The following is a 9,612-nucleotide window of genomic DNA, read 5'->3' as shown; positions in this document are numbered from 1 at the left end:
TACTTTTGATTTTTGTGCTCAATATGTAGTAAATATGCATCCATAGATAGTTGCTAACCACTAGGATCGCTGCTATCGCCTCATTACAGACAATGCGAAATAGTACTTGCACAGTCCGTTGTTCCTAGCACCCTCATAAACTCAAGCTTCGTGACTGTATATACTAGACTGTGATAAAAATGTGAAATTGTCATTGTTTGTTTTGCCACGGGTTCCCAGAATGGGTGCCCATACTTGGTACGGGGAAAGACGTATTCTATGTAAAAAACAAAAGAGAAATTGAGTTCGGTGTCTGCGATTCCTAAAGGGTGGAGATAGCCTAATTATTGTTGTTTCCAATGTTACTTCCCGCAGGCAAACGACCACAGGATACGTACACCCAAAGATTGTAAACAATCGGCTAGAAAGGAATAAGGCTTGTTTTGTGGATCCGCCATTTGGTAATGCGCCTTTACTCTCTGAAATCCAGAAGAAGTACAAGTTCACACACGAAGTTAATAATCTGCATAGAAGTAAGTACGTACACTCGCTCCAGAAGAAAGTGGGAGTTCACACCTGTGGAGTAACGGCTAGCGCGTCTGGCCGCGAAACTAGGTGGCCCGGGTTCGATTCCCGGTCTGGGCAAGTTACCTGGTTGAGGTTTTTTCCGGGGTTTTCCCTCAACCCAGTATGAGCAAATGCTGAGTAACTTTAGGTGCTGGACCCCGGACTCATTTCACCGGCATTATCACCATCTCATTCAGACGCTAAATAACCTAAGATGTTGATAAAGCGCCGTAAAATAACCTACTAAAATAAATAAAAAATAAAAGAAAGTGGAAAAAATGTAAGATTCATCCAACTAATATGACTCATGTTTATTTGTCGTGTCATGTTTATTCGCTGTGAATAGCAAATAATAAAGTCTGGAAGCGAGATTATTATTGCGTTTCGTGGGTCGTGTTTAATTCTCAGTGTGGAATAGACCTCAGTGAATTAACGATGTCATTTGCGTAAACAGTTCATGTAGGAAGGGTGAAACACGAGTTTTGTTGATGTCCTCTGTTACGATGGATAACATAAACATTATTTTTTGGCGTGGAGCGTTTTTTTTTTTTTTGCATAAGTTACCACTAGAAAAAAATTGTAGCAAGAATTGCATATTGTCCCTTATCAGAGTTGCGTCGATGCCATCCGCAATGCATGCGTTCATTTGTTCATTCATGATCCAGGTTACGCTTCTAATACAACACTGATCAACTCGAATACGCGCCCTATATTTGTTATGTCCGTGTATCCATCCTCATTTATTTTTATATTTTAAGAGGTTATGTGTATCGCAGCATATCCTGAAAGAAACTACCAGTCATCCGAGGTGGAGTCTCCAGCGAATAGGGATTATAAAGAATGGACACTTCGCGTCGGTACCTTTGATGTAACCGGACTGATTTCAATGACCTTCAAGCCAGCTAGAGCGTGAGATTCTGCTTTCTCCCTAGAGTTGGCGCTGACATCACACCAGCTAGCAGTCGACACAGCGGAAATGTGACACATATAATTAATACATCTAGGTACATTATGTACTCAAATAAAATAAATTGGATCCATAAAATAATAAATCCGTCATTAACTGTAATGCCTAGACTCTAGAGTTCCTTCGTAATGAGAGTTGAGACGTTGACCCCAACAACAATTAAAATATGTAATGATTTGATAGCGCTGAAAATGGAAAAAAAACTCTTACGAGAAGTAAAACCATATACCTATATTATATTATATACAAATATTAAACAATTCGATACTTAATATTATAATGTATTATATTATTTTATAATATAATTTATATCTGAAATATAAAATATTATTATTACAACTAGTTTGTCACTGAGAAATAAGGAAAAGCTGTTAACTTGAATTTATTTGAAGCAAAGCGTTACTGGATTATGCAATAAGGTAGGCGATGTTTGGATCCTGTGTCTCAACTCAATTCTCAATTATTATCTTAGCGTATGCTCGATTACACTAAGCTCTAGCGCTTGAAAGTGGAACTATACGCTGGCGCAGAGAGATAAAACACAGGAAAATTCGCTCAGTGTCCATTCTTTATAATCCCTATTCGCTGGAGTCTCTCTATATAGGCAATTCCAACAATAACGATGTCGTATTAACTAAGAAATGAATAATGTATTTTAAATTGTAATGCCTTTTATTCAGTGATTTATATCTTCATACAAGAGACCGTTTAAAACAGCTGCTGTAGATATGTGGTTTCAGTATTAATGGACTTGGAAAAGATTTACGTGAATCAGTTTTTAACGTGTAAAAGCTCAAAGAAATGTGCAACTTAATTGTAATATAATAAAAATTATTATTCGTAAACAAATGTATATGATTAAAGAATACGTAGCCTACAGCATAAAGACAAAAATAGTTAATTTTACATAATCTAATTCTAAAGTACCGGTACCGTATTTAACTGTGGTACCGGTAATTGTAGTATTAACTTCCAAATGAATCCAATTCTCTTTAATGACATATATTACAGTTATTATTCATTACAATTTCAAACAACTCATTGGCGTCATATTGATGTATGAATCGTTTCAACTATCGATTGCATTGTTGTCTCTAGACTAGGCCTCATGGAATGTGGTTAATGAGAAGGATCCGCCTTGTTAAATTTAAATGTGGGAAGTGTGGTATGAAGACAGAAATGAAAAGAAATATCACATTTTTATTTCAAATCCCAAACATGCTCACAAAAACAATTACGAATAGCATAAATGTTTTACACAATTATAGGGATTCGAGGAATCCACCGTCACTCCTTTTTTTTTTTTACTTTTGCTATTATTTTTGTTATCATTACCTACTACTATTGTTACCGATTTTCAACATCACATTTTTTACTACTGCTACTATTTTGTTACTATTACCACTATCATAATCACTTACGACACTTTTCATTTTTGTAAATGTTAGGCCTATTATTATTATTACTATTATTATTATTATTATTATTATTATTATTATTATTATTATTATTATTACTATCACTATCACTGATACTATTATTACTGGTGTTGCTACTGTTTTTCTACCTTTGCCGACATAATCTGATTACGTCTTTATGATAGACCCAATAATAATAATAATAATAATAATAATAATAATAATAATAATAATAATAATAATATAATTTTCATAATTTTACACTTAGTTCAGCGAAAGAATAAAGTGACGAAAATCATAGAACACAGATCTGTTCGCATGGTAATGAACAAGAGAGTAGGTCACAATCTAGTATATATAGTCACGAAGCTCAATACGTAGGGAATATGCATCCATATATAGTTGCTAACCACTAGGATCGCTTCTATCGCCTCATTACAGACAATGCGAAATAGTACCTGCACAGTCTATTGTTCCTAGTACCCTCACAACTCAAGCTTCGTGACTGTATATATTAGACCAGGGCTGGGCAGCAAGAGCGGATTCTACTCTCTCACGGGGAGCCATATGATTTCTCTTCATCCCCTTTCTTCCCCGCCGAACACCGCGCAGCGTTCATTCCGTAACTGATGAATATTAAGCGTCCCCGTTTAAGAGTCTGGATGCACTCCCGATGCCCAGCCCTGTACTAGACTATGGTACGGTAACCGTCAATTCAGAGATCTCAGACCACGTGCGTGCGTTTACATGACTTTATTCTTTCGTTGGACAGACTATACTATTTGTAGTCATTCTGTAAACAATGTATCGCATAATGCAGTATTTTATAAACTTTCTGAAGGCATGACCCCTTTTGGGTGAGATTTCTGTTTGCGATCCCACACTACCGTACCGGTTCTTGACCCTATTCGAAAAATACAAATCCCTGTAAAATTACAAACAACAATAATGTTACTCAAAACAGGTACGAGTCTATATAACAGCTTTTCGAGTATTTTCCGGAAGAAATTAAAAATAATTACGACAGTCAAAAATGGGTACTGAATCCGTTTTTAGACATTTGCATTCAACTGGCTGAAATTAGAAAAAATATGAGTGAAAAACTCATTGAAATATGTACAGGCCTACCTACTGGTGGAATGTTGAAATTAGATTTTTTTTTTTTTTCGCAGAGCATAGACCACTTTTGTATCAAAAAGAAAAGCTTGCAGAAGAAGCTCTTAAATTTTTGATAACATTTTTGTAACCTCGTAATTTAATCACTTTTTTTTTAAAGGGCTTCAGTCAATTCACCCAAATTTTAGGAAAACAACAAAAAACTATATTGAGAGGTTTAAAAAATGGTATTTTTTCAGTTTATTAATAATGTACGTGATTTTGAGAAGAATTTGTAATGTACGTAATTAATTTTTTAAATATATATATATATTTTTTTTTAATTTTCAAATGATAGTCCCGTCGCTCTAATTTCCGGCAGCCAATCGCTTTGCAGGTCGGCTACATTTAAACGTGCGCGTCTTGTGATTCGCTCATGAAGACGTTATTCATTTCTTAAGGCTCGATAAATACTTAATATAATCGCCCGCCATTTTGGCTCTTTCGTTGGCGTTCGCAGAAAGCACACGAAGACGTTATTTGCCGCTCAATTATTTGCTCAATTACATTGCGTTTGATTTATTATCATAGGAGCTACGACATCATAATGTTTAACGGTGTGGCAAATAGATTCCTCGTCTGGTAGCTCGGCAATGAAAGAACAAAAATGACGAACGATACTACCTACCTAGACTTTATAGAGCCTTCACTTCCTAAGACGTAAGCAAAGAGGCGGAGTCACGCCGGAAATAACAGCGTCGCGACTAGTGACTTTCAAAACAAATTCATCGCGCAAAATAAGTCTGTGACTGCCATCAAAACAAATGCAGAAATCTCCTGACTTGAAAATGCTTTCACCATGTGCATGTCGAACACTTAGTTCAGATTTGAGAAGCTGCTTGGTGAAAAAGGACACATTTATCATATTAATTATTTTTTATTTTATAATACTGAAGCATTTTTATATTTTTATGTTAAACGTTGTTTATGTTCCTAAATACAAAATAAACGTATGTTATTAAGGCATATTTGTCTTATTTTGTGATTCACCTCGCCCCCCCCCCAGCTCTTGACACGCCCCCACTTTGGGAGCCGCACCATAATGCAATAGTTCATTATTTGTTACACTGCAGGCAGACTAAGCTTGTTCCCACGACCAGAGCAGATGGAGCTGAGCTACGTAGAGAGAGCCAACGGACCCCGTCCTGAAACAAGACTGAATTATTTTGAAACGTGTGATCGTTTGACTTGTGGTAGACCGCAGGAACGTCTTGGAATCAGGTTAGAAGTACTTCAAAATTCACTTCCAACCATTTGTTATTGGTCACTGTTGAAGGCCTTACGTCACTGGTCGTCAGCACTCGCTGAAATGGGTAACGGGTAAGCAGTGTATCGTAATATGCCCCCTCGTGCAGCAGAAAGAGGGAGAGAGCATACCCGCTAGCAGCCACGGATGCACCATAGTGCAGTCGTTTATTCGCGGGTAAGAGACGCTAGCCCGAGGGTGCACTGTGCTGATGACCTCTGCCTTATGCTAATCATATCGGCCTTGTTACATTTTTGCATGTGATGCATTTTGAAGCAGCCTATGTTACTATGCTCACGTCCATGTACAGTAGTGGGGAAAAAAAAAACCGGACCGACCCTTTTAGCTGATTTCAGAGCCTTGTTCACTCCAGAGCACGATAGACTGGTAACTAAGACTTTCGTGGTTCGAATCCTGCCTGAGAAGAAAACTTTTTTTTGTTTCTTATTCAAATTTATTCCCAATACTTTTCGATTGCTGGTAAAATTCTGCAGTGCTCGGGAAAAGTGACATAAGTCAGTTTCCACAAAACTTTTTTGATAATTTATTGACAACTTACGGAACATCTGTTCGCTTGAAAAAAAATACATAGGTATTCCTCCCATTACAATAATTCATACAGAAAACAATCAAATCGACATAAACCAGTGTAAGTTGTCAATAAATTATCAAAACAGGTTTGTGGAAACTGACTTGTGTCACTTTTCCCGAGCACTGCAGAATTTTACCAGCAATCGAAAAGTATTGGGAATAAATATGAATAAGGAACAAAAAAAAAAGTTTCCTTCCCAGGCAGGATTCGAACCACGGAAGTCTTAGTCAAAAGTCTATCGTGCTCTGGAGTGAACAAGGCTCTGAAATCAGCTGCAAGGGTCGGTCCGGTTTTTTTTGCCACTACTGTACGTACATCACATAATACCCCGTGAATCACGCTGATACTTTACACGAGTTCAAATCTGTCAACAGAATGTATTGCTTTCTATTCATTTCTACACTTTTTGCACCATAACAAGCAAAATCCTTAAAACGCCACAAACTTCAAGTGTTTCTGACATTCAAATATTAACCTAGTTTGTGAGCCTTAACGGTGCCCGAACTTCACAAAATATTCTTGAATGCGTGACACGAACTTCTTCAGCATTACAATTTCTCTTCATAGACTTTGGGTCTCCTCTCTCTTTCAGATCATCAGTGATTACATTAAAATGCCTTTTGTGGGGATTCTTATTTTTCTCCTTCTGTTCATTTTGCACTGGGTTCGATTCCCGGTCGGTGCAAGTTACCTGGTTGAGTTTTTTTCCGGGGTTTTCCCTCAACCCAATATGAGCAAATGCTGGGTAACTTTCGGTGCTGGACCCCGGACTCATTTCATCTCATTCAGACGCTAGATAACCTAAGATGTTGATAAAGCGTCGTAAAATAACCTACTAAAATAAAAAAATATGAACATACACGTGAAAGAAAACTGCACATGCTTCAACGCTTGCAAAGCAGACTTCACTTCCTCACAGCACAACAATAAAGGCTGGTTCACAATAAACCGGTAACGGAAACGACAAGAACGGAAGTGATGTTAAAATAAATGTATTTAAATGTGAGAATTCACAATAATTAACTGTGAATCCTTACATTTAAATACATTTATTTTAACAATATTTTCGTTCTCGTTGCCGTTTCCGTTCCCGGTTTATTGTGAACCAACCTAAACACGTGGTCCGTGGCTTCTGATTGGCTTGAGGACGGTTACAACCTGTATGGAGTAATGGATTACGTGAATGTTATGTTGATAAACACTATAGCAATTATCTTTGTCACGGGACAATTAATAGTTATTTATGGTACTTGTGAGGTAAGTGCATCTTTATTGCACGAGTGGAAAGATTTAAGCACGAGGCGTCAGCCGAGTGCAATAAAGATCACGCTCACAAGTACCATACGTAATTTTATCCATGACCATAACGAAAAATTATGTTTTATAAAAGAAAATATGTTGAAAAATGTGTCCTCATGTAATCACATACCATGGCATGGATTTTAGAATCGATACGTTACTAGGTAGGTCATGATGTAGGAGGCCATGATTAGTAAAGAATGGTATCTAAGGCGTTGGATAAATAACAAATTATAATTAATTATACAATTTTAATATATATTTTTTTCACTTTAAACGTGTATTTTCGTCTTTTTGAAGTTTCAGGGACTAGCCTATTTAGAAGTGTTCACGGGACTAATGTGATTAAAATAATTTCACATTTTACTTCTGTGAACTTAAGAGGAATATTAAAACTTAATTAATCATCGTGTCTGTTTAGCTCAGTTGGCTAACGCGTGTTGTTTTAAAATCCTATAAACCCAACTTCGCAGGTTCAAGTCTCCTCGCATCCCAAAAGGAAAATTATTACAAAAATTTAAAAAAGATGCATATTAGATATGGATGTAATGTACAAATTACGACGTAGCAGATAGAGAAAAGAGAAGGAGATTGAGTGTATGTATATTTAAGAAATGGTAATAAAGAAGTAGAGGTAGTGACATCTAGTAACTAATATATTAACTTCTTGAGTAATAGTTCAATGGAAAAGTATACGTGCTTACCGGGTACTAGGAAAATACTAATGAACTGTGAGATAAAGTTCAAACTGTGAGGTAAAGTCTTTATCTCACTAGTGAAATAAAGTAATGTTGAATAAAAGCCTACTTTACAAACGCGAAAGTATTTAGTAAAGGCATGTTTTTCGTTATGGTCATGGATAAAATACATTATTGTTCATTCTTCATTGCGCACTTTTGCTGAAGATTTTAGAAACATATTTCAAATATAATTATTTCAGACTTGTCTGTAGTGTCACCGTCCACAACCGTCCGGAGCGGCTCGGAGGATTTCGGGGGCAGTCGGGTTGAGGTCGCGATTCGTTGATTTATTAGTTTATTACTATTCCCTGCTCTCGCTACCCCTTCACCCCAGCGGCGGATTTTCAGGGGAGGCAGAACACAATATGGCAGTAATAATTCCAGCTGAATTAAGATCTCAGACAAGTTACAGCAAATAACGAACTTTTTCCTTTTATATTAATTTTACTATTCACTACGACTAAGATGTAAGTTACGTAAAGTCGACCACATCCAGTTGGTGATGCTACACTGTGAATAGTACAAATAATTCGTACTGAAAAATAACAGATAGCGCTGTAACCTGTATAGTCGACATCTAGCAGGCTGCAGTGTCTATGGGAGAGCGGGAGAGAGGAGTCGGCTACATGACGCTACTCCCCGGTAACCATGACAACAGCAGTTCAACCAATAAGATAGCTGGTTAGAAGAGTGTTTAAACTTGATAGAACGCGCGAGGGGAGCCGATTTGGAGACGTCCTACCCACCGCTGACAACTGTACTGCTTATAGTCACGGCTGTATTGGGAAGCTCTCTTTTTCTCTCTTCTTGGTTTTAGAAAATCGAGTCACGTGTTGTTAGTGTTCTCTCCCTGCGTAAAAGTATTCATTTACGTTGTTAGATTTTCTCTTGTTTGCGGGTGTTCTTGTTATTTTATTCTTTTGTGTTACGAGATGTATTTACTTATACAGTATTTTAAATATATCGAGAGTTTAGAAACAAATGCAGATTTGTCTCTAGCCTCTTCTAGTAGCAGTTATTCAGTATGTTGTGACCTATTTGATCGGTTTGCGAAGAAAGAGGAACGTCGAGTTAATTTGCTGTAAAATTAGACTATGTAATAGTAATGAGCAAGCCCCAGATTTTTAAGTTCGAATCAATTTTGTTGCTATCTCGTTACTCTCGAAATATTGCTTTTCTTGTTCGTTTTATGTAGCAAAGAGTAACATTCTTAAATTCAATATGACCCAAAAGACCTAATTCATAGGTTAGGACTTGGAATGTCCTAAAGAGAGGCAATCTTTACCAAGTCGTTGTAATATATTAACAGTATGTTGTTTATTTTAATTTTTTTCCCGTGAAATCATGTAAATTCCTAAACATAAGATTTAAAATCCTAAAACATAAATTGGAAAACCTAATTTTAATTTCTTAAAATCTATAAATTCTGCGCTTGGTAATGAGGGTTCGTCACAGGCCTTATATTTTTATATTCTCGTCATTCACATCTTGGCCTCCCCAACTTTCAAACCCACCGTCCGCTACTGCTTCACACCTACCGCACGAATCCTTCTTGTAGAGAGAGCCGCGGTACAACCATCTGAGGCCTTCTCCTTGGAACTGAACATCAGGCTGCAATTTGTATTGCGTGCGAAATTTATAAAGTAGTT

The sequence above is a fragment of the Periplaneta americana genome, chromosome 8 (genome assembly GCF_040183065.1).
Source record: "Periplaneta americana isolate PAMFEO1 chromosome 8, P.americana_PAMFEO1_priV1, whole genome shotgun sequence".
Taxonomy (NCBI): Eukaryota; Metazoa; Arthropoda; class Insecta; order Blattodea; family Blattidae; genus Periplaneta; species Periplaneta americana.
The sequence above is the reverse complement of the archived record's forward strand: the minus strand, read 5'-3'. Positions refer to the sequence as shown.